This window comes from Cornus florida, unplaced genomic scaffold, assembly GCF_030987335.1.
Source record: "Cornus florida cultivar Cherokee Brave unplaced genomic scaffold, ASM3098733v1 CherokeeBrave_3.0.0_Hap2_Chr06, whole genome shotgun sequence".
NCBI classification, from domain to species: domain Eukaryota; kingdom Viridiplantae; phylum Streptophyta; class Magnoliopsida; order Cornales; family Cornaceae; genus Cornus; species Cornus florida.
The window spans coordinates 93212239-93239297 of NW_026775576.1; the positions used below are offsets into that span (position 1 = coordinate 93212239).

The following is a 27059-nucleotide window of genomic DNA, read 5'->3' on the forward strand; positions in this document are numbered from 1 at the left end:
TTAAATCATTTCATTATTCCACCTACGCTTTCTTGGTACTGCTTTTAATGGTTCGAATTTTCTCTCTGTCACTCCCATCCTGTCCTTCATGTATATGGTCTCAGGAGTGACATGACCATCAAGCTCCCAATCGAATTCATGAAGCAACGAGCCCAAAACAAGGTGCAACATGCGATGAGCTAACGGAACACCTGCACACATCCTTCGCCCAGCACCAAACGGTATCAACTAAAAATGTTGCCCCTTGTACTCGACTTTCGATCCCAAGAACCTCTCGGGCTTGAATGAGCTAGAAAGGGTCATCCCAACATTCCTCGTCTATTCCAATGGCCCAAGCATTCACAAACACTTGTGTGTTTTTGGGAATGTGATACCCCATGAAGTTAGTATCCTGAATCGCCTTTTGATTTACTAGAAATGGGATCGGAGAGTGTAAACGCAGTGTTTCCTTCACCACAGTTTGCAAATATGGCATTTTATCAGTATCACTCTCTTCGAATTTCATGTTTGGTCCAACAACCTTAGCAAGCTCATCTTTTTCCTTCATCATTGATTTGGGATTGCATAGGAGCTCGGTCATTGCCCATTCTGTGGTGCTGCTAGTCGTTTCTGAGCCGGCCATGAATATTTCCTGCACCAATCCTTCGGTTAGTGATGCTTATTCTGTACAGAATTAACATAAACATTTGACTATTGATATTCAACTATGTAAATGGCTAGGACTGCCAATTTTTATTACTAATTGAAATTTAACTATATGGCTAGGATTACCCATTTAAGTATTGACATTTAACTACGTGGCTACTGGCTAGTATCATCACCCATTTGAGTATAAATTAGGATTTCATGTAAGGGTTGGACTACAACTTTACCTTATCTGTGTCTCGGTTGCTTTGCACGAGGTCGTAGATTAATAGGAACAAAGCCCCAGCTATTTCGATTATCATATATATATATATACATATGAGAGAGAAATTATTAGATGGTTTTAATCCATTTAACATTTAGTGAACTAATCCAATAAAAGCTAATATTGAGATTTTTCTGTAATATATTGATACACTCTTGTGGGCTATTTTCTCAATCCGATAGTCTAGATATAACTAGTGCATTAAGTGTCATTGGTCCAAGACCATCTAATAATTTCTCTATATATGGTTAAGCTAGACTGCCTATTGAGATTTAACTAAAAAGGATTGCGTCCGAGGCTCCAGCCCTTTTGAGGTTTGGGAAATGTTTCTTTTATTTAAAGCCGTGATCTTTTAGGTCATAAATGAGCAACTTTACCATTACGTCAAAACTGACCCTCTACTCACCCTCTGTTAATATTTTAACAATATGAATAAGTTAACTTAGCAATTTGAATATTGAGATTTTATTATTTGTCGGTATGAATGACTAATGGTGTGATACCCCTCGATTCTAGAATCACGGGTGATCAAGTTCGAGCACAGATCCGAGGGATACCAAACAATTAATACATAAACGAACACAGATTACAAAATAGATTTACGAAATAAATATTAAAGCTGAAAAGAATACTAAATTTAAAATCCTCCAAAAGATAAAGATTAATAAAAATCTAAATCTCCAAAATAGATACAACTCGGGAATCCATCTAGTGGACCCCTAAAATCCAAACTGAAATAATCAACTGAAGATAAAATCCTAATCTAGAACATAAAATGAAATCCTACATTATCGAAGGAGTGAGTGTCTGTATTTGCTCTGCACGTCCAAGCTCTAGCCCTGGAACTGACTACACCTGAAAAATAAAGGAGTGAGTCAGGCCCACATGCTACTACGATCCAATCAGAAACCCGATACGTAAATACATCCTAGATAGCTCAACAATATCTAGAGTAGTCCATATATATATAATTACACACTATAAGACGCTCACCAGTCCAAGCGGTACGTCTCAGCCTGAGTAGAGATACCATGCAAATCGCACATACTGTGGTTATGTGTTTCTGGACCTACCAGGGAACAGAAACCACCGTCCAGTTATCCATCCTAGGCGATATACGCACCCTAACCATGGTCCTGAAACTCAAGCTCATACCATGGTACCATAACATAAATATATAAAGTCCGTTCAAGGTGTGTCATTCAAAAGGTTTATTAACCTGACACAAAGTTATAAGTAGGACTTAACATTTTGCAGTTAATCCATCTTATTTCAAAATAAGTAGGACTTAGTATTTGAACTAATCCATCCCCAATATGCCACCGTCCCATACCGGTGCATATACATACATATAAGTAGGACTTAACTTTTGTAATTAATCCAACTTATTTCAGAATAGGTAGGACTTAGTGTTTTATACTAATCCGTCCCTAGCATAGGTAGGTCTTAGTGTTTTGAACTAAGCCGTCCCTAGTATGCTATCATCCCATACCGGTGCATACAAACCTCCACATAATATAATTGATTAAACAGTATTAAGCAATTCATCAATCATACTCCACACTATGCATCAATATAAATTAATACATATATATCAGTATTAGGCATTAAATATAGGGCCTAAAAATATCATTCCGATAATGTAAACTTCTAAAATAACTCTAAGCATTTACATTCCCCACTTGTCCATAAATTGATGCAGTTAAATAGCCAACATATATCAATTTTATTCCAAACTAAACATAGTTAATTTTAGGTAAATCACTATACTTATAATCTTATCTAAATATGATTTACAGTATTAAATCATAAATAAAATAATCTCCAAGTTACGGTAGATAGGTTTTCTAATCAAACCAGTGCACAACCTACAGGTTTTTCCTCAAATTCAACCTACTCCATTCCTTAGTCCGATTATGAATTGATGTTTCCCTATTGTTTTTATAGGTTTACAACATTCATACACATGATTTAAAACAATTTAAACCAAGTAGAAACACCCTACACAGTCCAAACCAACCCCAAAAATACCTAACAGTGAGTTTTGGAGCAAGAGAAGGCTCAAAAACTACAGAGCCTTCTCCATGAGCATGGGAGCCAGCTCCCCACCCTTGGGAGGCTCTAAGGCCTTGGGAGCCGGCTCCCTACATGTGGGAGCCGGCTCTTGCATTGTGAGAGGCGGCTCCCTCCTTTTGGGAGCCGGCTCTCTCACCCTTAAGAGTCGTTCCCCGTTCCTGCTTCGTCTTCCTCGACTCCGGCGTGTTCCACGACCTCTGTATTTATTTTAATACTGGTTCCAATGTTTAATCAGTGTCCCACAACAGTTATTAAGCATCGACATGCATCACAGACATTAATTAAGCAAGGTTTAACAACATACACAGAAGGATGCAATTAAACAGTTTAAGAACTTCCAAAACAGTTTAATTCAGCAAAGCAATTTCAGTTTACCCAGGCCTCTGTAAATCTTTTACTACGTGTTCTACTGTTAAATCAATGTTCCAGATTAATTTTAAGACATCAATATGCATCAAGGTTCTTAATTAAACAAAGTTTAAACACAACTACGGTAGGAACCAATTAACAGAGATTATAGAATTCGCACAACAGTTTAATTCAATAAAACTAAATATATTTCAAGCATGCATAAAAGACTTGTTTTAGCATCAATTAAAGCCCTGGAGTCTACCTAGGCATGCAGAACACGAGTTAAAGGGAAAGAGCTAGAACAGAGACTTGCCTCTGATTTCCGGTTAGAATCTTAAACTGCCGTCTCTAGCAACTCCGACGACACTAATTGCTTTTACTGACCTCTGTTGCTCCGAGTTCAACCCACGAGCATACGCCAAACTCCCCTCCTTGATTCAATCTTAGCCTAAGCCAAAACCCTAGCCTTCCTCTTTTAATCTCCCTCTGTTTCTCCCTGTATCTCTCTGCGTAAACTATGTTGAAAGCCTAAAACCCTAGACAGACCTAATATGAGGATATATAGACGTCTCTGAAAACCCTAGCACACTTAGAATTTGAAAACTGCAAACCCTAAGTTAACATCTAGTCGGCTACCACGTAAAATCTAAAACAAAACCATAAACTACCTTTCACGTAATTAAATAATTAAACAAATAAAATAATTCAATTAAAACCCAAAAATAAAACAGTTAATTCAAGTAGTACAAATAATAACAATTAATACCAGAATTATCCTTTTAAATTTAGGGGTATTACAAATGGGCCATTACTCCAAGGGTATAACCTTTCTTCTATCACATGAGATGTGAGAAGTGCAAGTAGTTAATTATATAATCAAAATAAAAAATTACCAGTATAAATGTGCTGATTTCGTGATCTGATAGTGTAACAACCCAACTAGATACCAAAACAACAATAAAAATATAAAATTTCGGCATGACCTCCACAGAAAAAGTCCCTCTACAACCTGTTGAAATACAAAAAAAAAAAAAAAAAAAAAAAAAATACAATGGCCTCACTGGGCCTTAAAAAGATAACTTATCATATCCCAACGCACAATACAGATATTATATCACATTTCTAAAATGACTACATACATACAAAAAATTCCCGTTTCTCCATCTCATCTAAACAAGGAATACACTTAAGTTACATCAAGTTACAGTCCGTAAAACGCAACTAGAATTTAAAAGTCCATAACTTACAACATTGTACCAATTAAACTAAAGTTTCTCAAAATAGTTAAGATTACATTTACAAAATATTAGAGTTCTAATACAAAAGATAACAAAATAAAATAGGTCTCCATGCTCGTCTAAAATTGTGATGGATCGTCGTTCCCTACCTCTTTTCTGTGTCCTGAAAAATGTTTAAAATAATGGGGTGAGCATAAGCTCAGTAGGAAGTATCTAAGACACTCTTCTTATATCCCCGTGAATCCATACAATGAATAGATAAAAGTGAACGGGATCATACCATAGGAAAACGCACATTTTCAACACAATAACAAGTATGTAACAAATATCAACCAATCACAAGTTTACCACAAGGTCATGAAATGCAACGTTATGCAAATGTCACTCCTCATTTTCCGAAACATTTCCGTTTCAACTTCCAAACCGTTAGTGTAATCCGACCCAAAGCACCTCCAAGTCGTCACGAATGGAGGGTTGACTAACTATCCACGACCACAAGGCACCTCCAAGGTATCGCATCCGGCCTAGTTACCTCAACCATACTCCCTTCTAGACTACACTAACAATACGGACCGCTAGGCGCCTTTTAGGCGTCCGGTTTTCGCAAATTCCTTTGAAAAAAAAAATTTATTTTTCCCAAGAACAAATTCATTTATTTTAAAACATTTTTTCCCTCTTTGTTTTTCCCAATGGATGCATGAATGTTTCATGCTTCATTTCATCAATTCAACCATAAAATTCCCACATACTTTTTCAAATAAATTAATAAATTACCAAAATACACAACTCATATTTTCATTCCACATTTTGCTAGCAATTTAAATTTACAATTCACAAATTTATTTTTCCATAATTATAACATAAATTTTCATAGCAATTGATATCATGAAACAAACCAACATTAAGCATGCTTCTTTACAAATTGAAAATCATTTTACTAATAAGCTCAATTAACATATAACACACATTTATCACCATAAATATAAATAACCCTAACAAACATAATCACAAAAATTAAAATTAAGAATGCTTCAAGTCAAATTAAAGGTGAAAATCCACAAGAAATCTAAGAAATAGTGGATTAGAACACCCCTACCTCAAATTTGATGAAAACCCCCAATTTGAGCCCTAGAACCCTATAATTTCGAAATCTCTAGAGTGCACCAAAACTGAAATTGCTGGTACACACACGTAGATCTCGCCGTATTCTTCGATTTGCCGCAAACGACACTAAAAAATTCCAATAATGGAAGGAGGAATCAAATATTGAAGTTGTAAAAAAAAAAAAAAAAAGGTTCCAGCGACAGAGAGAGAGCTGTCTGCCGAATGGTAATGGTAAGCCATTACCTTTGTTATAATAGGAAATGGGTCCCACCACTTTATTTCTTTTTCTTTTATGATTATTTTTTAATAACATATATATATATATATATATATATATATATATATATATATAAAAAGCATAATATTACATTCTCCCCAACTTTAAAAGATTTCGTCCCCGAAATCAAGCCATACATGAGGGAGAAAACAACTCTGGATACTTGGAGCGAACCTCCTCTTCGAGCTCCCAGTAACCTCCTCAACTCCGTGATGCCTCCAAAGAACCTTTACCAACGGTATCGTCTTTTTTCTCAACACCTTTTGCTGTGTGTCAAGGATCTGAACTTGTCCCTCCTCGTAGAAAACATCCTCATTAATGTCCACATCAACCCAACTCAAAATGTGAGACGGATCCGGCTCGTACTTCCGTAGCATCGATATATGGAAAACATTATAGACCCTGTCCATCTGCGGTGGCAATGCAAGCATGTAGGCAACCTCTCCTACATGGTCCAATATCTAAAAAGATCCAATGAATCGTAGCGACAACTTGCCACTCTTCCCGAAACTCGTCAACCTCTTCCGTAGAGAAACCCGAAGAAAAACGTGGTCTCCCACCTCAAAGGATAGTGGTCGTCTCCGTCTATCTGCATAACTCTTCTGTCGGCTCTGAGCTGTAAGCAATCTCTGCCTGATCAGTTTAATCTTCTCGGTAGTCTCGAGTACAATGTCGGGTCCTAAGGCAGCTGTCTCGCCCACCTCAGTCCAACAAAAAGGAGACCTACAAAGTCTACTATACAACGCCTCAAATGGAGCCATCTGAATACTCGCCTGATAATTGTTGTTGTAGGCAAACTCAATAAGTGGAAGGTGATCCTCCCAACTACCACCCAAGTCAAGTACATAAGACCGAAGCATATCCTCCAAGATCTGAATGGTACTCTCCAACTAGCCATCCGTCTGTGGATGGAATGCCGTACTAAGGTGCAACGCTGAGCCAAATGCTGCTTAAAGTCCTTCCCAGAACTTCGAGGTGAACTGGCATCTCTATCTGAAACAATAGCCATTGGAACTCCGTGCAATCTTACAATCTCTTTCACATAAAGCACACCAAGCGCCTCTGCATCATCTGTTGCCTTAATAGACAAGAAGTGAGCTGTCTTGGTCAATCTATCAATAATGACCCATACGGCTTCATTTCCCCTCCGTGACCTAGGAAGACCTGTCACAAAATCCATTGCAATCTCCTTCCATTTCCACTGCGCTACCGGCAATGGCTGTAACAAAGCAGTTAGTCTTTGGTGCTCGACTTTCACCTGCTGACAGGTAAGGCACTTAGCCACAAACTGTGTAATGTCCTTCTTCATTCCATTCCACTAATACTGACGTCTCAGATTGTGATACATTTTGGTACCACCTGGATGAACTGCAAAGTGGGAAGTGTGAAATTCCCGTAAAACATCCTCACGACAAACTGTGGGAACAACCAACAAACCCCTGAACTGTAGACCTATATCTGCATGTAAGGTCCAATCATTCACGGTCTCACCACTGGAAATCAAAGTGTAAATGGCATCCAAATCCGAATCTTGTCTCTGTGACTGGTGTAATACCCCTAGTTTTAAAAATGATAAAATTAGAATTTCAATTATTTTTATTGCATTTTTATGTGACTAGTTGCTTAAATGTTTAATTGTTTTATTTGTTTTAAATTGTTAATTTTGTATTTGAATTACCTTACTTGGTTAAATATATTTTAATTAAGTTAATTGTATTTTTATTTTTGGAATTTCTTGGTTTATTTGTTTTAAGGATTTATTAGTTATTTTAATGGAATAAATAGAATTAATTGGATTTTCATTAGTATTGTTAATTGTAATAATAATAATAGGGTTTTAGCAGGTTATATATATATAATTATAAATTATATATATATTAATCATTATATCTTACGACATAAGGTTTTCTGTCCGACGGTTTGGATTTCAATAAGGGTTAGGGTTTTGTCTCTAATTATACAAAGCCTAGGGTTTTGGTTAAGTATATATATATATATTGTTATAAGTCTATTGAGGGTTGTAAGCACAAACACTATTCACGAATAGTGAAAATACAGAGAGTGAAATAGAGAGTTTATGGGAAAAACTGAAGGAGAGGAAGGTAAGGTTTGGGCCAAGGATTGTAAGCTGGACTAAGGAAGAAGCTTGAGGGATGTTTGAGGGTTAGAACCGGAGCAAAGGAATCCTTGACGGCAGTCACGATCGCCGGAAAGTCTAGGAAGAAGATGACGTTGAAAGGTTTCAAACCGAAACCGAAAGGCAAGTTCTTTTCTTTCTCTTTCCCTTTGGCTTATGTTCTGTGCACCTAGATAGTCTCTAGGGTTTAATTAAGTAGTAACTGGAATTTACATGTGTAATATATGCTATATTGATCATCAATTTGTGTTGAAATCAAATCTGTACAACATGTGCATGTCTGTTTTCAGTTTCATTTTTTCTTAAAGCATGTAAATTCTGTTCTAAGTTTTGTTAGTACACTTGCTTTTATCTACTGTAACAAACCTTGGGGATGTTAATGGGGTGTTATAAGACTCCTAAGTTCAGTAGTGAAGAGGTACAGAGGGGTTGGAATAGAACTGTTATTGCAAAATAGTTTCAAATTTGTTCCTAACGCATGTTAGTTCGGTAGCAAGTTTAATCGCTGTAATTGATTCTAATGGTTGTTATCAAACCTTTGAGATGCTCTTGGGTGTTAATAAGATGCTTAAGATCTGTTTTAGAAACCAACAGAGTGGTAGGAATTGATCAGAGAGGGAGCAGACGGACTGAAACGAAGCAGAACGGGGACAGAGGCTCTCAAAGGAGGTGAAAGCCGGCTCCATGGATGTGGGAGCCGGCTCCCACACTCATTGAGCCGGCTCTAAGATGTTTAGAGCCGGCTCCAGGCTCAAAAAGAGCTTGCTCTTGGAATTTAGAGCAGGCTCTTTTCAATAGTGTTTTCTGAATTTTTTTTTTACGAACAGTTTGTTTACTGTTGGAGCATGGGAACTGTTCTATTGACTCTAGGGTTTTACAGAGGGTCTAAATGGTTAATTCTAAGTGTTATTAAATTTATTATTGCATGGTTTAAGTCTCTATGATAAAGGATGAAGTAGTGTAAAAATATACAACTGTGCATGCTATTAACAGAAGAAAGGAACTGAGTGGCTTGTTTAAATTTCAGAAATTTAATGGGACTTCACAGAGGGATTAAATAGTTAATTTTGGATGTGATTAAAACCTTGAATTGATTAAAGTTGATTTCTAAATCAATAGGATGGACAGTATAAAATTGATAGATTTTCTACGCTGTTAACGGATGGAAGACGGATTAATTGCTTAATTAAATTTTTAGCAATTTAATGGGATCCAGTATGTTAGTAAAACTTGTTTTAAATGCATGATAAGGTTTTTATTTTAGATTGGAACTATGCAGGCCTTGGATGTTAATTGCTAGAATATTAAATTCTTTGATGCAATTACATGGATTAATACTGGATTTTAATTGCGAGATTGTTAATCTTCTTTCTGCAATTATTTGGATATTTGGTTTTGGACTGTAAATTACTTACTTATTATTTATATGTTGTAATTTACATGGATATGGGGATTGTATGCACCGGTATGGGACGGTGACATACTAGGTATGGTTTAGCTCAAAACGCTAATTCCTACCTTATGGATTTTAATTGGTGAACAGTTTTACTTGTTCAATCAATTATATAGATTTTGTGGATTGTATGCACCAGTATGGGACGGTGGCATACTAAGGACAGACTGATTCAAAATACTCAGTCCTACCTATTTTGGATTAAGGGTACGAATTATAAAAAAAAACATAATTCTCCTTATATTTAAGTCTGTGCGGTTGAATAAGCTGAACGACTTATTGGATCTCTTATATAAGTCTGTGCGGTTGAATAAGCTGAACGATTTATTGGAGTTCCTATGGGTGGATATAAATGGATTTTAAATATATTTTTATGGTACCATGAGATGAGCTTGAGTCTCAGACTCATTGGTTAGGGTGCGTATATGCAGTAGGATGCTTAACTAGCTATGTTGGTTGAGGTATACCCTGTTAGGCTTCGGTAGTCATGCCCACTCAGGTGCGTATTGCATGTTGCCTTCTGTTCAGGTTGAGACCCTCAGCATAGTTTAGTGAGAGTCCTGTAGTGTGGATATATATTTATCTATTACGGACTATATAAATATTATTGAGGTATCTAGGGTGTATCTGCGTATCGGGTCACTGTTTAGATTACAGTTAGAGAAGAATTTGCATGTGGGCCTGACCCACTCTTATTTTTACAGGTGTTCGTTTGTTCCAGTTTTAGAGCTGGATCGTGCTGAGCAGATACAGTTATTCACTCCACCAATGACTAGGATTTTATTTCATGTACTAGACTTGGGTTTTAATTTTCAGTTGGGATTTTAGGGGTCCACTAAATGGATTCTCGAGTTGTATAATTTGGAGAAGGATTTGTATTCGTGGAGGATCAGTTGTATCAGAATAGTTTTGTTTATCAATGGAAATAAATATTATGAGGTTTCTATTATTGGATTGTCATTTTAGTTTTCATTTCAGCAAATTTTATTTATCTCTTTTGGTTTTAATTGTATTGTGTTCGTTAACTGCTAATTGGTTTGATGTCCTCGAGTAATTGGGCGTGGGCCTGGCCAACCCGCATCTGAAGATCCGGGGGTATCACAACTGGGTTGAACCACGAGACTAAACAAGAATGCTGACTCACTGCCATCATCATCATCATCAAAGCAATACAATCCCATTTCAGCCAAATCTTCAAGTATCTTCCACTTCCAAATGGTTAAACTAGCCAAAGTCCCACGAGATTTCCGGCTTAAAGCATCAGCTACCACATTTGCCTTACCAGGATGATACTGCAAATCAAAGTTGTAGTCTTTTAAGAACTCAACCCATCGCCTATGTCTGTTATTCAAGTCCTTTTGGGAGAAAAGGTACTTGAAACTCTTGTGGTCCGAGAATACCTCAAATCTCTCACCATACAAATAATGTCTCCAACACTTCAAAGCAAACACGACTGCCGCTAACTCCAAGTCATGAGTAAGGTAGTTAAGCTCGTGAGTCTTCAACTGTCGAGACCCATAAGCCACTACTCTACTATCCTACATCAATACACAACCCAAACCATCACGTGAGGCGTCACAATAGATCACATAACCCAAGCCACGCTCGGGTATCACCAACACTGGAGTCGTAGTCAACCTGTTTTCAACTCTTGAAATGATGACTCACATGCCTCGTTCCATGCAAACTTGATCCCTTTCCGGGTCAATCTGGTCATAGGAGCTGCCAAACGGGAAAAATCCTTCACAAATCTCCGATAATAACCCACTAGACCAAGAAAACTCCGGATCTCAAAGACATTCTTAGGTTGCTCCCAATTCAGAACTGCCTCTATCTTTGAAGGGTCAACTGAAACCCCACTTTCCAAGACAACATGTCCCAAAAATTTCACCTCTTGTAGCCAAAACTCACACTTGTCATACTTGGTGTACAAACAGTGCTCCCGTAGAATCTGCAACACTATACTCAAATGGACCTCGTACTCCTCCTGAGTCCGTGAATACACAAGAATGTCCACGAAAACTATCACAAACTGATCCAAGTAATCGTGGAAAATACGGTTCATTAGATCCATGAATGCCGCTAGTGCGTTAGTTAAACCAAAAGGCATAACAAGAACTCATAATGTCCATACCGCATACGGAAAGCGGTCTTTAGAATATCCTCCTCTCTAACCCGCAACTGATAATAACCTGACCTCAAATTAATATTCGAAAAACAACTGGCTCCCCTCAACTGATCAAACAAATTATCTATCCTTGGCAATGGATACTTGTTCTTGATGGTGGCATGATTTAACTTCCAGTAATCAATGCACAACCTCAAAGAACTATCCTTCTTCTTAGCGAATAAGACCGGTGCACCTCACGGTGACACACTCGGTCGGATGAAGCCTTTTACTCTCAAATCATCAAGTCACTTCTTCAATTCTTGTAATTCAATCGGTGCCATACGATACGGTACCATAGAGATTGGCGCGGTACCAGGCATCAAATCAATAGCAAATTTTACCTCTCGGTGTAAAGGAAACTCAGTCAAGTCTTCCGGAAACACATCTAGAAAGTCGCGCACAACCACCGGATAATCAACCCCATAAAACTCCACTTCATCATCGGCAAAAAGGCTAGCCAAGAAGAACATCTGTCAATCCCGACTCCTACCACCATAGAATGAATGAGTGAGAGGATCACACCGATCTCCCACAAAACAGAAACAATCCCCATCCGGGGTACACACTGAAACTCTGCCCCTGAAACAATCAATGACAGCTCTGAAGGACGACAACTAGTCCATCCCAAGAATGACGTCAAATCCCGTCATCTTGAGAAGGATGAGATCAAACTCAAGAACACGTCAGGCAATCGTGATGGAACTGTTAGGATATGTGTGCCCTAGCATAGCAAATTCTAATTTTGGATTGTAGAAGTCATGGTTTCTTGTCTGGATATTATTATTAAAACATTATACAATTGGTGAATGGAATGTATTATTTTTCGATTCTTTATGGAATTGATGGTGTCCGCTTGATTACAAAATATATTTATATATGTATGTAATGGCAATTAATACTATGATATAAATTAGTAATCATAAATGGTTTAAAGTCGGTAATTATGGATGGACATTTAATTAGTTAAGACTTAAACCGAGTCCACGATAGATTGAGATATATTGCGAGAGCTGTCGTATGCAATTGCTCTCTATCACAGTCATGGCGTTTGACTCTCAAGCATGAGAGAAGTATAGACACTTTTATTAATTAATAATTACTTTGATTTGCTCGGCGGATACCTCGGGATCCTTAGATCGACACTTTGGGTAGTTATGTAATTAATAATTAGAGGTCTATATTCTCAATATTTGCATCAGTGCTATTTGTATTTATTTTGTTTTGATTATGGTTGATCACAAATTAAATTCGAAGGCCTTCGTATGTTTTAGACAAATGTTTTATATATATATTTATTTAATAAATTATTATTATTTTTTGTCAAATAAATATTTTATTGTGATCGAGCCGGAAATAATCAAAGGTAACAAAATAATTATATTAATTATGTTGTCGGATTGATGGCTTTAATTATCCGATAAATAATTAAGCATAGAGGGGTCAAAGTGCAACATTGACTTAGAGGTTATTTACTATTTAATTGGAGTGCAATTAATTTCTTTTATTATAGTAGAAATTAATTTATGAATTAATTGAATTGGGTCCATGGTTTAATGGACCGGACCAATTATTAATTTATAAGAGCCAAGAAAATAGTAAGCCCAAAAGGATTCTCACCTATAGCCCAAGTTGATATTGGAGTCATGTTAGGATTGAGAAAGTTGAATTAGAGATGGAGAATGATTTATTGTTTCCTTATTCTTATTTTATTTTGCCTATATATACATGAGTTCATGTATATTTTAGGTGTGACTTAGAGAACAAGAAAAAGGAATACACTTTCTCTCTCTAGATTTTAGGGTTTTGTTTCTCTTCTAAAGGAGGCTACCACCAGCCTAGATTCCAAGGTCATTCATCAAGGCATATTGGTGATTCCTAAAGGGAAGATAATAATCAAAAAGAAGGAGAAAGGATCTTGCTAAAGGGATCTACAATAAGTGAGAACATTCACTTTAGAGGAAAGTTCAAAAGGTTTACTCAGACCTTTGATGTGAGTATTCAATCTGTTTATTGAATTATGCATCATCTTTTATTTATCTTTGCATAAAACTTGTCTCCATGTAATGAATCAAGATCTATGATTGCAAATCCCTCAAAAAGTTTTAAAAATTTGCACGTTTCCCAACAGTGGTATCAGGGCACATGGTTTGATTCATTACTAGAGAACATGTGTTTATAAAAATCATATTCATGGATCCAAATTATATATACATATATAAAATTATTGATATATGTTGATGTATGATTTATTATGTTGATATATATTAATACATGTTGATGTATGTATAATTGTGAATGGATGATGATGTGTGTTTGGGCCATGGATGAAGCTTATAGGTATATAGAATGTAATTTTATTTTTGGATGAATGTAATTAAGGCTTTGTTTTAGCCGTTTGAAAATTCAATGATGTAATTTAATTTTTTCCATTGTATTTCAAATTGTAAGTATTAATTAAAGCCATGTAATATTCATCAAAGGATGCTATGAAGCTTCAAGAGGGTCCGAAAGGGTTACATTATGCTTCAGTAATTTTCTGGGATTTTTCCGGATTTTTTGGAATTTTTTCGGCGTTTTTCCGGTGGCCGGAGCTTCGCCGGCGGCGAGAAGAGGCGTCGGAGGTGACCCGGATCACGTGTGGCAGTGGCTTGGTGAGCCTGGAGCGTGTTCCACACGCGCCAGGAGTGGGCTGGTCAATGACAAGCTGGCGCGTGGATCTCACGCGCCAGCCAAGGAGTTGGTACACTCCACGCGCGGGAAGGCGCGTGGAGGCGCGTCCCACGCGCCCCAGGCGCGTGGGAGCGCGTGAGGGTGCATTCCACGCGCCCCAAGCGCGTGACAGCGCGTGGGGGCGCGTGGGAGCGCGTGCAGCTTGCCCTAGGCGCGTGCCAGCGCGTGTGGGGTCCTCCGGGCTCGTTCCAAGCGGCGTTTTGCTTCTCCTGACGCGACAAGCTTCCTATGGGTGTTTACAGACAGTTGAAGGATGCCCGTACAGCAAGAATAGTTTTTAAATGTTAAAAGCTGAATCCATTGGCCATTTATATTGCTTCTGTCTATTATTTGATGCATGGAATAATTTAATAATTGTTATAGTTGTTCATGCATTGGATCCATGATTTTTAATTAAATGGCTAAAATCCATATATTTTCTAAATTTAATTGGATTAAAATCAAGGCGTTTTGCATGCATTAAATCATGAATTAAAAACCCTAGTTTCATATTATTAAAAATTGAGTGGGAGCGGGGATTTTTATACATTACCCCATGGCCTTCGTAATTATAACCATTATGATTAGATCTTTAAAAATAAGGCTCCACGCATGATTTAAAGAGTCTAGATTACAAGAATGGTTGTCTCACGAAAATATATTTATTAAATAACCATTATAGTTAGATCTTTAAAAATAAGGCCCTACGCATGATTTAAAGAGTCTAAGCTATTAATGGCAATATATTTAATATTTGTGTTTCCGTTGGAGCATTAATTATGTTATACACTCAATCTAAAATCAATAGTATTAGCTCCCCAACGGAGTGGTCTATACTAGGTGATTTTAGAAAGGCTAAATCTAATCGGGAATTATTTCATATTTAGATAAGGCATTGTCTAAAGAGATATGGAAATAATGAGTTATTCTCGTCAATAAGCAATAATGAATTCCGCCAACCGGATAAGTTATTGGCATATTGATTGTCCGATTTTTCATGCAATGTGGTTGAGGGACCCACAATTAATTAATTGTTTTATACTTGCATGATTATTATTATTCACTTTATTTATTGTATGAATGCTTTTATTTTCAGATTTATCATGACTAGTCCATTCAGTCCACTTGCGAACATACTAAAAGAAAATCGATTAACTGGACCTAATTATATCGATTGGAAAAGGCAACTAGATATTGTACTCACATATGAGGGGTTGAATTATGTACTTACTACTCCTAGACCTTCTCCACCTTTGCCTGAGGATCCTCCTGAGGAGCATGAAGTATTTAAGAAATGGAATAAAGCAGATGAGATGACTAGGTGCTACATTCTTGCTTCACTCTCGAATGTACTCCAAAGTCAACATCTTCAATATCTCACTTCTGCAGACATTATGCTTAACCTTAAGGAAATGTTTGGGCAAATTGGTAAGAGCGCACACCAAAATGCTATGACAAATTTGATGACCATTAAGATGGTCCAAGGTACTTCAGTTCGGGAACATGCTTTAAAAATGATTGGTTTTGTAAATGAACTGGAGATCCTTGGATGCAACTTGGATGGTGAACTTCAGGTTGACATGATTATCGCTTCATTGCCAGACTCATTTAACTCTTTTAGGGTTAATTATTACATGAATAAGCTTGAGTACACACTCGCTGAACTATTGAATGAGTTGGTAACCTTTGAAGGGATAAACAAAAGCAAGGGTGCATCTATCAACTACACTCAGTCTGCTGGACCATCTACTTCTAGGCCCAAGAGGAGGGGCAAGAAAAAGAAGAAGGATGGTGCCAAAACTGTGGTTGTGCCAAACAAAGTAATCCAAAAGGATAAGGGAAAGAAGAAAGTGCGGGTTGAAGGCGAAGGAAACTGCTTCCATTGCGGTCAACCGGGTCACTGGAAACCTAACTGCCCAATACTTCGCACACAAGGCAAAGGAAAAGGTATATTCATTGTTGAGGCATGTAATGTGGTTGAATCTATAGATTCCTGGTGCATAGATTCTGGAGCCACTAATCATGTTTGCAATTCATTGCAGGGATTCCAGGAGTCCAAAAGCCTCAATGAAGGAGAGATATACTTGCATATGGGATCTAATGCCAAGGTGGAAGCTAAAGCAGTGGGAGTGGTTCATATGCAGTTTGATAGTGGGAGGAGTCTTATTTTAGAAGATTGTCTTTATGCGCCAAATGTTAGGCACAATTTAATTTCAGTTTCTTCGTTGGTTTGCAAAAATTATATTTTTACTTTTGGGAAAAATGTTTTAATTAAATTAAATGGTTGTGTTATAACTTCTGGTGCATTGAAAGATAATCTATATGTTTTAACTCCTAGCTCATATCAAATGCAAAATTATGAATTAAATGCAACTTCATCTAGATTGAATGTTAAAAGAAAAGCAGTTTCTCCAAACTCATTGTATCATTGGCATCTACGATTGGGTCACATCAATCAAAATAGGATTCAAAGGTTGGTTAAAGAAGGTTTATTACCTGGTGAGGCAGAGGAGCCTATGCCAACTTGTGAATCCTGTATTGAAGGAAAGATGACTCGAAGGGCTTACTCAGCCAAAGGAGATAGAGCCAAAGAACAATTAGAGTTGGTGCACACAGACGTGTGTGGTCCCATGAACACCCAAGCGAGAGGAGGGTTTGAGTACTTCATCACTTTCATTGATGATTATTCACGTTTTGGATATATTTACCTAATGCGACACAAGTCAGAAGCTTATGGAAAATTCCGTGAGTTTCAGGCGGAAGTGGAGCGTAAATTAGGTAAACTTATCAAAACACTTCGATCTGATCGAGGAGGTGAATACCTCTTGGGGGAGTTCAAGGATCATATGGTCAATGAGGGTATTGTGCGCCAGTTATCCGCACCTGACTGCCCTCAACAGAATGGAGTGGCAGAAAGGAGAAACAGAACTTTACTTAACATGGTTAGATCTATGATGAGTTTTGCTACATTACCTCTATCATTTTGGGGATTAGCCTTAGAATCAGCGATGTATATTTTGAACTGTGTTCCATCCAAGGCTGTTTCAGGAACGCCATATGAGCTGTGGTTTGGACGTAAACCTAGTTTAAATCACATGCATATATGGGGATGTCCAGCACACGTGCGAAAGAAACAGGCAGACAAGTTGGAAGCAAGATCAGATGCATGCTTATTTGTTGGCTATCCTAAGGGCACTAGAGGTGGATTATTTTATGATCCCAGGGACAATAAGGTTATTGTCAGCACTCATGCTGTTTACCTGGAGGAGGATTATATTATGAATCACAAACCTAGTAGCCAGATAGTGTTAGAGGAGATGGTTGGCACGTCAAAGATACCCCCAGTGGACACACCTAATATAAATACTGAGAATGATGAGACACAAGAAGTCCCTGTTGAATTACCATCATCTAGTACATCGATTCCTGCACCGGTCCTTCGGCGTAGTGGGAGGACTATCATCCAACCCGAAAAACTCACACTTTTGGGTGAGGTCTATGAGGCCGTCCCCGATAAGCATGAGTCGGACCCAGTAAGCTATGCGGAAGCGTTGACCGATATAGATGCAAATCGTTGGAAAGATGCCATGAAATCAGAGTTGGAATCGATGTATTCTAACAAAGTCTGGGATGTTGTAGAACTTCCTAGTGGGGTTCAGCCCATTGGTTGTAAGTGGATCTACAAACGAAAGAGAGGAATGGATGGGAATGTTGAGACATTCAAAGCTAGACTGGTTGCCAAAGGCTTCACTCAACGTGAAGGTATTGATTATGAGGATACATTCTCACCAGTTGCAATGCTTAAATCTATTCGCATTCTTTTGGCCATTAGTGCTTATTATGACTATGAAATATGGCAGATGGATGTTAAGATGGCATTTTTAAATGGCCATCTTGAACAAGACATCTACATGAGGCAACCAGATGGTTTCGTGGTTAAAGGTCGTGAGGACTGTGTATGTAAGTTGAATAGGTCTATTTATGGACTTAAGCAAGCTTCACGCACATGGAACATTTGTTTTGATCAGGCAGTCAAATTATTTGGCTTTGAACAAAACGTGTTTGAACCTTGCGTTTACAAGAAAAAACAGGGTAATGTCATCATGATTCTCGTTTTATATGTTGATGACATCTTGCTCATTGGTAATGATGTAGAAGCATTGTCATCAGTTAAAATGTGGTTGTTCAATAAATTTGAGATGAAAGATCTTGGAGAAGCAAGCTATATTCTTGGGATCAAGCTTATGCGAGATCGGGTTAAAAAGAAAATAGGCTTGTCTCAAGAGTCTTACATTGACAAAGTTCTGATCAGGTTTGGAATGGAAAACTCTAAGAAAGGGTTTTTGCCATTTAGACATGGGTTGGCTCTTTCTAATGACCAGTCTCCCAAGACTGATAAGGAAATTGAGCAAATGAGGCGGATACCATACGCTTCGGCAGTTGGTAGTCTCATGTATGCCATGGTCTGTACCAGACCGGACATCTGCTACTCGGTAGGGATTGTCAGTAGATATCAGTCCAATCCTGGACTTGATCATTGGTCAGCTGTGAAGAATATCTTAAAATACCTTAGAAGAACTAAGAATCTAATGCTCATTTATGGAGGTGATGATCTGGTTCCAGTCGGATATACGGATTCTGATTTTCAATCAGATCCAGATGCCAGGAGATCTGCATCTGGATATGTGTTTAAGTTCAATGGAGGGGCAGTTAGTTGGAAGAGTGTCAAACAGGGTTGTACTGCTGACTTAACCATGGAAGCAGAATACATTGCAGCCTCTGAGGCAGCAAAAGAAGCTGTTTGGTTGAGAAACTTTCTAATTGAACTGGAGGTTGTGGAGCATATAGATCGGCCTATGACGCTTCATTGTGATAATAGTGCAGCTATAGCCCAAACCAAGGACCCAAAATTTCATAAAGGAACAAGACACATTCAGAGGAAACATCATGTGGTCCGTGATATAGTAAAGCGAGGAGATATACTTGTGGCCAAGATTGCATCGGAACATAACCTTGCTGATCCATTCACAAAGGCTTTACCGATCAAGATGTTTGATCGTCATATAGAGAACATGGGAGTTAGATGTGATTTGAATTGGCTATAAGTGCAAGTGGGAGCTGTTAGGATATGTGTGCCCTAGCATAGCAAATTCTAATTTTGGATTGTAGAAGTCATGGTTTCTTGTCTGGATATTATTATTAAAGCATTATACAATTGGTGAATGGAATGTATTATTTTTCGATTCTTTATGGAATTGATGGTGTCCGCTTGATTACAAAATATATTTATATATGTATGTAATGGCAATTAATACTATGATATAAATTAGTAATCATAAATGGTTTAAAGTCGGTAATTATGGATGGACATTTAATTAGTTAAGACTTAAACCGAGTCCACGATAGATTGAGATATATTGCGAGAGCTGTCGTATGCAATTGCTCTCTATCACAGTCATGGCTTTTGACTCTCAAGCATGAGAGAAGTATAGACACTTTTATTAATTAATAATTACTTTGATTTGCTCGGCGGATACCTCGGGATCCTTAGATCGACACTTTGGGTAGTTATGTAATTAATAATTAGAGGTCTATATTCTCAATATTTGCATCAGTGCTATTTGTATTTATTTTGTTTTGATTATGGTTGATCACAAATTAAATTCGAAGGCCTTCGTATGTTTTAGACAAATGTTATATATATATATTTATTTAATAAATTATTATTATTTTTTGTCAAATAAATATTTTATTGTGATCGAGCCGGAAATAATCAAAGGTAACAAAATAATTATATTAATTATGTTGTCGGATTGATGGCTTTAATTATCCGATAAATAATTAAGCATAGAGGGGTCAAAGTGCAACATTGACTTAGAGGTTATTTACTATTTAATTGGAGTGCAATTAATTTCTTTTAGTGGAGTAGAAATTAATTTATGAATTAATTGAATTGGGTCCATGGTTTAATGGACCGGACCAATTATTAATTTATAAGAGCCAAGAAAATAGTAAGCCCAAAATGATTCTCACCAATAGCCCAAGTTGATATTGGAGTAATGTTAGGATTGAGAAAGTTGAATTAGAGATGGAGAATGATTTATTGTTTCCTTATTCTTATTTTATTTTGCCTATATATACATGAGTTCATGTATATTTTAGGTGTGACTTAGAGAACAAGAAAAAGGAATACACTTTCTCTCTCTAGATTTTAGGGTTTTGTTTCTCTTCTAAAGGAGGCTACCACCAGCCTAGATTCCAAGGTCATTCATCAAGGCATATTGGTGATTCCTAAAGGGAAGATAATAATCAAAAAGAAGGAGAAAGGATCTTGCTAAAGGGATCTACAATAAGTGAGAGCATTCACTTTAGAGGAAAGTTCAAAAGGTTTACTCAGACCTTTGATGTGAGTATTCAATCTGTTTATTGAATTATGCATCATCTTTTATTTATCTTTGCATAAAACTTGTCTCCATGTAATGAATCAAGATCTATGATTGCAAATCCCTCAAAAAGTTTTAAAAATTTGCACGTTTCCCAACAGGAACAACTCCTACAAACTCTACTAACAGTAACTGAACCCCTGATAGGCGTGTCAACACAAAGCAGTCTGTTTAACTGACTGACCTCCAAACCCAATGCCCATGCAAATGATAAAGTAATGAATGAATAAGAAGTACCGGAATCAAACAATACACGAGCCTAAGAATGGGACACAAGAAACATACCCCTGACAACTGAAGGACTGGATGATGGCTCAGCTGGAGTGAGTGCAAACATGCGACCCTTGGTCCTCTATCCCTGAGAACTGCCTGCTTGATAGCCAGACTGCTGAGTGGGTGCACTCGAAGAAGCTCCCCTACCCGGTCAAGAACTCTGAGCTGACATAGCTGGCTGAGACGGCTGAGGTAGTGACAGCGGTTGAATGACTGAACCGTAGCAGATTGCATCTGCCTTTACTGTGAACATCCACCTCTGCCCAAACCACTGCCCCGCTTTAGACAATCTTTCACCCTATGGCCCTGCTGGACACACCCGAAACATCCACCAGATGCCACCTGAATCTGAGTACACTGAGACTTGTGATGCCCAGACTGCCCACACTTGAAACAAATCACCTGAACTACATAAGTCTGAGTGCATTGGGACTTGTAATGTCCCAACTGCCAGCATCTGAAACAAATAACATTCAATCTAGAAGACCCCATGGACATTGAAGCTGTGGGTGCTGATCTGACTGGCTGCTGTCCCCTGAACCCTAACTGCTCATGCTTCTGCTTCTTACTTGATTGTCCATCGGAGAAAGCACTCATACCCCTGTTGTACTTGTAGGACTCCTTAATTGCCTTACTATCCCTGCTTTTAGCCTCAACCACTAAGGCCTTTCGCACTTCTTTTGCATACTGTGTCGGTTCTGAAGCAGCTACAATTGGCCTGATGGTAAGATCAAGGCCACCAAAAAAAATTTCTATCTTTCCTTCCTCATCATTAGCAATCCCCAGTGAAAACCTCAAAAGCGATGTAAACTTGTTCTCATACTCTGTAACTATCATGTTTCCTTGCTTCAACCCATCAAACTCCTTCTTTAGTTCCCTTCACTTAGGCGCCGGAAAGTACTTCTCATAGTACAACTTCTTGAAAGTATCATATGTCATAGTATCCAAATCGTGCGTATGTGAAACGGTCTTCCACCATATCTCAGCATCACTAATAAAATTGTAAGTCGCCAATATGATCTTCAACTTGTCCGTTGCCAAATTCATGGCATTAATATGCTTCTCCACCCTATCCATGAAACTATTCACAACAAGCGGATCTGGATCGCTTTCAAACAGAGTTGGCATCAATTTCACAAACTTTGCAATGTGATAAAGAGTATCATCTAACTCATTTGTCTTTGGAGGTGGTGGTGGTGGCGGTGGTGCCGGTGGTGGCACAAATTGTGACGATGACACACCTACCGATTGAAATGCTTTGAAAAAAGCTGCCTAGACGGCCAACTGCAATTGTTCCTCATTTATCTGGAAAAGTGGATCAACGGTCCCCCTCGCTTGTCCCCCTCTTGGTGGGACCAAATCACGCAACAAGATATCTTCCTCAACTTGCTCCTGATCCCTTTCCACGGGATTAGAGCTAGAACTTTCCCTGGAATCCCCTCGTGGTGGCACGACGCTATAAGAAAAAGGAAATGGATCAATAACGATGACACTAAAATACGCACGAGAATGGAGTCCTCACACGAATGATTTGACAAGAATGGAAACACATAAACACCTTCCATACTCCCAGAATACCCAACTAATGATAAACATAATCATGCTAATAATATATAACAATATTAAGCACTTAGCACGTAATCATATAAGCAGATAAACAATTAAGCATGCCTTTCAAATAATTAAACACCTCAACACATAAGCATATAAGCATGCAATCACGTAAGCAATTAAGCAAGTAAACAAATAACTTGATTCCCCATGCAATCCTAGGTAGGCCTCTACTCGTCGTCTTAATGGTATTCGAACCATCGCTCTGATACCAAATTGTAACGACCCAACTAGATACCAAAACAGTAATAAAAATATAAAATTTCGGCATGACCTTCACAGAAAAAGTCCCTCTACAACCTGTTGAAATACAAACAAAAAAAAAAAAAAAAAATGCAATGGCCTCACTGGGCCTTAAAAAAATAACTTATCATATCCCAACGCACAATACAGATATTATATCACATTTCTAAAATGGCTACATACATACAAAAAATTCCCGTTCCTCCATCTCATCTAAATAAGGAATACACTTAAGTTACATCAAGTTACAGTCCGTAAAACGTAACTAGAATTTAAAAGTCTGTAACTTACAACATTGTACCAATTAAACTAAAGTTTCTCAAAATAATTAAGATTACATTTACAAAATATTAGAGTTCTAATACAAAAGATAACAAAATAAAATAGGTCTCCATGCTCGTCTAAAATTGTGGTGGATCGTCGTCCGCCACCTCTTTTCTGTGTCCTGAAAAATGTTTAAAATAATGGGGTGAGCATAAGCTCAGTAGGAAGTATCTAAGACACTCTTCTTATATCCCCGTGAATCCATACAATGAATAGATAAAAGTGAACGGGATCATGCCATAAGGAAACGCACATTCTCAACACAATAACAAGTATGTAACAAATATCAACCAATCACAAGTTTACCACAATGTCATGAAGTGCAATGTTATGCAAATGTCACTCCCCATTTTCCGAAACATTTCCGTTTCAACTTCCAAACCGTTAGTGTAATCCGACCCAAGGCACCTCCAAGGCGTCACGAATGGAGGGTTGACTAACTATCCACGACCATAAGGCACCTCCAAGGTGTCGCATCCGGCCTATTTAGCTCAACCATACTCCCTTCTAGACTACACTAACAACACGGACCGCTAGGCGCCTCTAGGCGTCTGGTTTTCGCAAATTTCTTTGAAAAAAAAATTTATTTTTCCCAAGAACAAATTCATTTATTTTAAAACATTTTTTCCCCTTTTTCTTTCCCAATGGATGCATGAATGTGTCATACTTCATTTCATCAATTCAACCATAAAGTTCCCGCATACTTTTTCAAATAAATTAATAAATTACCAAAAATACACAACTCATATTTTCATTCCACATTTTGCTAGCAATTTAAATATACAATTCACAAATTTATTTTTCCATAATTATAACATAAATTTTCATAGCAATTGATATCATGAAACAAACCAACTCTAAGCATGCTTCTTTACAAATTGAAAATCATCATACTAATAAGCTCAATTAACACATAACACACATTTATCACCATAAATATAAATAACACTAATAAACATAATCACAAAAATTAAAATTAAGCATGCTTCAAGTCAAATTAAAGGTGAAAATTCACCAGAAATCTAAGAAATAGTGGATTAGAGCACCCCTACCTCAAATTTGATTAAAACTCCCAATTTGAGCCCAAGAACTCTAAAATTTCGAAATCCCTAGAGTGCACTAAAACTGAAATTACTGGTACTCATACATAGACCTCGCCGTCCTCTTCAATTTGCCTTCAACGACACTCAAAAATTCCAAGAATGGAAGGAAGAATCAAATATTGAAGTTGTAAAAGAAAAAAGAAAAGAAGGTTCCACACAGAGAGAGAGAGAGAGAGAGAGATATCTGCCCAATGGTAATGGTAAGCCATTACCTTTGTTATAGTAGGAGGTGGGTCACACCACTTTATTTTTTTTTCTTTTATAATTATTTTTTAATAACATAAATAAATAAATATATATATATATATAAAGCGAAACGTTACAATAGTTTAGATAGTTCATGTTTTCCGGTGCCGTCAAATTCCAGCAACACATCCAAGAAGTCCCTCCTCCTTCACAAACCCGGAAGCTATTTTCAACGCATTTTCAAGGTCTCTGTCCATCTTCCTCCTCAAACCCTGCAGGTCAAGCCATTGAAGCCATGGAAAAACATCCGAGATGTTTGGATGATCACTCCACTCCATTAGTCCAGTCATAGACGAAAAAACCTCTGATCCTAGTTTGGATTATGGATCTACCAAGTCACGCGACAGCATGAGGTTTCCTAGCATGTTAAAAGATACCAGAAACACAAACCGTGCCACGTGAACTCCACGCGCCGCCGCCACTACATGAGCCTCTTTTTCTATCCAAAACAACATGTTGTCGACACACTTTCTCCTTACGGACACCATTTTATTGATCCTTTTGCCAACCAACATTTACACCGTGCATATCCGCCTCAACACGCGCCAATATGTGCCATTTATATGGAGCCAAAGCCAAGGATGCCCTGTCGTAGTCACGTGCCTGCATGGTGCACCTGATGGTACGATCAGCGAAGGAGAGGTCATGGCTCTTGAACAACTCCTCAGCGGCCTTAGCCGTGAGGACCACCATGGTGTTTCTGGAACCTAGCTTTAGCCAAATCACATGCACATATTGTTGTCTGAGCCCTGCTAGGATATTATGTGGCATGGCTCCAAGACTGAACAGGTGACCGACCACCGGTCATCTTGGTGGTCCTGGAGGTAGCCGGTTGGAAGCCGACTTACGGTGGTGGTAAAGGAGGAGGAGGGAGAGGGGGAGCAAGGTTGGTGAAAGGACGATAATGGACCAAACAATTAGGAAGCTCCAAGTCCACTCCATGAATATATTTTGCGCCTTTCTGTTGGTATATGTCTGTCTCTGTGTAGCGTGTACTATGGAGTAATAATATTATATCAACTTTAGTCAAATGTTCACAATTTAAAAGCACTAATGGTTGATATGTGTTATGAATACATTATTATGTTTTCAATATATGCTTACATAATAAAGACCACAATATGTGCGCATACCGACCGGCATTAAAATGCAGCAGATGGGACGGCAGGATTGAAATGAAACTTGTGTCATCGTGCAACAATTTACCCACTTCCAAGGTTGACATTAATATATTTTAATTGATTTTGAGAGTCATTAGTTTTGTAATCAATGGAAACAATAAAAAATATATATGTGGTTTTTTAATTTTTAGTTTAGAAAGGAATCTTATCAATTTCTAACCGCGATGCTCGGAATAAAGTTGGATTGTCTCTTATGATATTGTGTGACATTGCAAGAGTGGCATTTTAAAACTAGATATTAATGATCTTTTAACGCAGTAGTAGATGTCACAATTGTCCTATTGATCTAGAATCAAAATGGATTTCAACTCACCAAATGAGCAATTGCCTGAACAAGTCTTCCTCTCCAAAAGGGAAGGTCAGATATCCAAGCCTCAATGAATCGATTAACAGCATCCGAATCCCTTCACCGTCATGTAATAATACAGGCTGCAGAAGCTTAATCAATGCCTTCCCTGGCTGAAATTCACCTTAGCCTCAATAGAGAGTCATCCTGCAACTGAGTTGAAGTAACCTCCATCACTTGAGAATATTAAGTTGGCACATTATCACAGGTTCAAAGGCCATGAACATCTACATTAGAAAGCTGATCGAAGCGCAAACGTTAGCCAATTCTTCATGTCAGTACCAACTTGTTCTCCCCAAAGTTCGAAAAAACCAATATTTTTTTTCTTTTATTGGACCCCATAATATTTATAATAAAAATTTAAAATCTCATTCCACCTTTTTTTAAAGAGAGTTGTTCTCAACTGTGAGACCAGAAAGAGTAATAGAAGGAAGATGTGCTTTAACTAACCAACCACAATACTATGTGTATGAACCAGCTAAACCAATTTGTATTTTAATTGTCTTTTAGTATTTCTTGATTAACCTAGAACTAATTAAAGAGGTTAATTAGTATTTGAATTATTTTAACAAATTTGTGTTAGCGGGAGCCGGTCCTTTTTATTATTATTATTATCATAGCATATTTATGAAACTTTTACTAAATACAAAATAAATGAAAACTTACTAATAAAACGAAAAAGGCTGGAAGATGCTCCCCCCTGAAGTAGGTTCACACACGAGCAGATTTATGCAAGTCATATCCCACCCAATGCCAGGATGAGTAATTACTTGTCCGCAAATTCATGGAATTTTTTTGAGTTTGTGTCCGGTTGTATCATGGATGGAATTAGAGATTTGAAATTGAAGATTTGTGAAATTGAAA

At 37.7% G+C, this 27059-nt stretch overlaps 1 pseudogene; it reads right to left on the reverse strand.

Annotated features, from left to right (window-relative positions):
- Window positions 1-25610, reverse strand: LOC132314610 (cytochrome P450 76A2-like; annotated as a pseudogene).
- Window positions 25611-27059: the final 1449 nt, after the last annotated feature.